The sequence below is a fragment of the Actinia tenebrosa genome, unplaced genomic scaffold, assembly GCF_029948245.1.
Source record: "Actinia tenebrosa isolate PJP-AT-01 unplaced genomic scaffold, QUT_ActTen_1.0 PGA_scaffold13__45_contigs__length_12533684, whole genome shotgun sequence".
Lineage (NCBI taxonomy): Eukaryota > Metazoa > Cnidaria > Anthozoa > Actiniaria > Actiniidae > Actinia > Actinia tenebrosa.
The window spans coordinates 339,993-342,957 of NW_028292573.1; positions in this window are offsets into that span (position 1 = coordinate 339,993).

Below are 2,965 nucleotides of genomic sequence, written 5' to 3' on the forward strand. Positions count from 1 at the left end.
GCATCTAGAGATTTCAGTGGGTAAACAATCATTTAACGTAGTAGTAAGGAATATCTTTAAAGAGACGATGTTGAAGCATACGTCAGGTAAAGAGACCAGGGAATGGTTAGCAGGACCCAACATGCGGTATTGGCCACAGCAGTTAAACTTTGCTATTTGGGCTGCCACTAAAGGCTGTGGTGTTGCCGCGGACATGTTCCACATTCCAATTATGCAGTTTCACGTTGCCTTTACGGTAAGGAGGTTGTTGAAGGAGCTTAACGCACCCCTACCGGGAGATAAGGCATTTAATCCAATGAATAACCGATATGACGCCGCAGCCCTGGAAAGGTTAATTAATGAGTTCAAACCACAGCAAAAAGACTTTCGTTATAAGGAGGGTAAGACGCATGGGCTGGGTATAGTTTACGTTTGGGGTGCCAATGGTGAGAAGCCGGCTGACTACGGACATCAGGAATACCCAAGTAATGAGTTAGAGTTCAGTGATATGGGTGGTAATAAGGGTAATAATTCATTAATTACTAGAATTCAAACGAACTACCCCGGCACTTGGGATCCATTTGTGTTAATGAAAGGAAAAGGTTTAAGGAACCTAGCCAGGATTAACCGTAGCATTGAAGCATTCGTGTACTGCATCCTGGGAGCGCAGGTAAATACCCGCAACCCCATTGTTGGATCCCAAGGCGCTTCACAGGAAACGCAACAAGAATTCCTAACTTTATTTGAGTCTGCAATAATAGAGAACAACATATCCAAGTCGGTGCAGAGATATCAATTAGCGGTGCAGCAGTCTAAAGTGCGACTGGATTACGCTTTGTCGCCTGGTTGTTGGTTAATGCCAAGTAATTTAGTTATTAACACCAATTCCGTTGTGGGTTATAACAACAAGCTGCAGCGAGCTACTAAGGATATGAAGTTTGGGGTGAACGACGTGAACTCTGACACTCTTAGGAACATTCCTCACTTCGTAGAGAAGCCAAAAAAGTCACACGAAGCGAAGCTACCCGTAGTTAAGAAACCATCGAAGAAGGCCCATGTTATGCCTACGATACCCGAGGAATACGACCATAACTTACTAAAAGCCGGCTTAGCAGCCGCGGGTGTTGGTCTGAGTTATTATATATGGCGATGAACAACCCCTACGTAGCTGGAGTAGATTGCGTTTATACGACTTACACAGGCGAGAAAAAATACACCCAAGCATCTTGGGTTGATGTCACGGGCATGTCCGTGAATTTGAACTACTCAGGGAAGAAGTTAATCCTTTGTAGCATTTGCCTCGGTTCCGCGAGTCATGCTAACATTGGGTTTCGATTTTGCGATGTTAACGGCGCACTACAGCCAATGCGCGCGAAGACGAACAACAGGGAGCCAGCACACTTTTCCGCAGAACCACCGACGAGTAGCGCTGAAAATTTATCGGTTTGGACTTTACACATGGTTGCCGATTGCCATGGGGAGGTAAAGCTGCAGATACGCGTAGACGACACCGGGAGCGTTTGCATAAATAGCATAGAAGATCAGAGAAATAAGGCTTATAATCACATGACAATTAGCACTCTTACGGTGCTTAGCCTTTAAATATATGAATCCACATTTAAGCGAAATGCGTTACCTCCACTACCTAGGGTCAGAGAGTTACAACAAACATGAGTGGTTCGATGTGGGGATGTGGGTTGAAGTTGGAGGTCCTGCGTTAGTCGTTTGCACCATTAACGTTGGTACGTTGGTAAGCGCAAACGTGGGGTTTAGGCTTGTTGATGAGAATAACGAGCCTTTAACTCCCTATCGAACTTCCTCGAGCAATAGGAGAGTAGCTCACTTTTCGATGGAGCCAAACAAGTTTAGCGGTGAAAACCTAACACCAGTTACGTTTCACGTGGTAGTTAACTGTAAGTATGCTAAGCTGCAGGTGTTTCCTGACGACGTTACCAGCGACGGATCAAACTTTGGTTATGTAGTGATAAATGGTGTGTATAAAAACGACGATGCCGCCTGGAACCACAAACCCATTAGCACCATGAGCGTGCTGCCGTTAGTTCCGCATTATCGAGGCGGCGCGAATACTATCTTTACTTATCCCAAGCCGAGAACGCCTCGGGTACCCGACAAGGATAAGCCCCCAGTAACGTACCCAGATAAGATTAACCCTGAATCTTCTTCAGGAGTACCACTCCAATAGCGACGACCAAGATCCAAACGTTATTCCCCACGAACTTTAGCAGTTCTCCGCCGGCCCTAAGTGCCAAGGAAACAACCGAACCCAGCAGCCCAGGAAGACCGGCTGCCATCTTTTTTCCCAAGTCCGCCAGCCCATTGCCTAATTTCTTTACGCCTGCGCCTGTAGCCTTAAGCGCGGATAGGATAACTCCTACTACGCTCGAAATAGCAACCGCAAATGCCAGCGGAATACCATACTTCAAAAGGGCTCTTTTTACCTTTTCCTTGGTGGTAAGCCCCAGCTCCTTTTCCAGGTTTTCCTTTTGAGCCCGCAATTCCGCAAGGCGTATTTCAAGGGCCTCCACCTCCTTTTGAGCTGCTTCCCTCTCCTCTTCGGGGCGAGTTTGGTCCGCAATTATTTCCTGCTGCCGCTCTATTTGCCCCTCCAGGTCTTCAATAGCCTGATCTCTTTGCCGAAGTTGCTCCTCTTTAGCGTTGATTTCAGCAACCAACTGCCGCCGCTCCTCTAAAGACCTAGTTATGGTGGTCCGTAAGTCCTTAGCTTCCTCATTATTAATATCTAGGTCTTGCAGGGTAAGATTGAGGGCTTGTCTGGCTTGGTCTCTTTCGTCTAAAGCCGTTTCAGCTTCTCGCTTGAATTGCAGTATGACTTCGTTCCTGCCCTTGATTTCTTTCTTTTGAGCATCGGTTAGCTGCCGTATTCGTTTTTCGTAATTTGCTTCCTTTTCTTTCAACGTTTCTTGTAGTTCCTCGGCGTGTTTTTCTAGTGCGACCCTTTCATTCA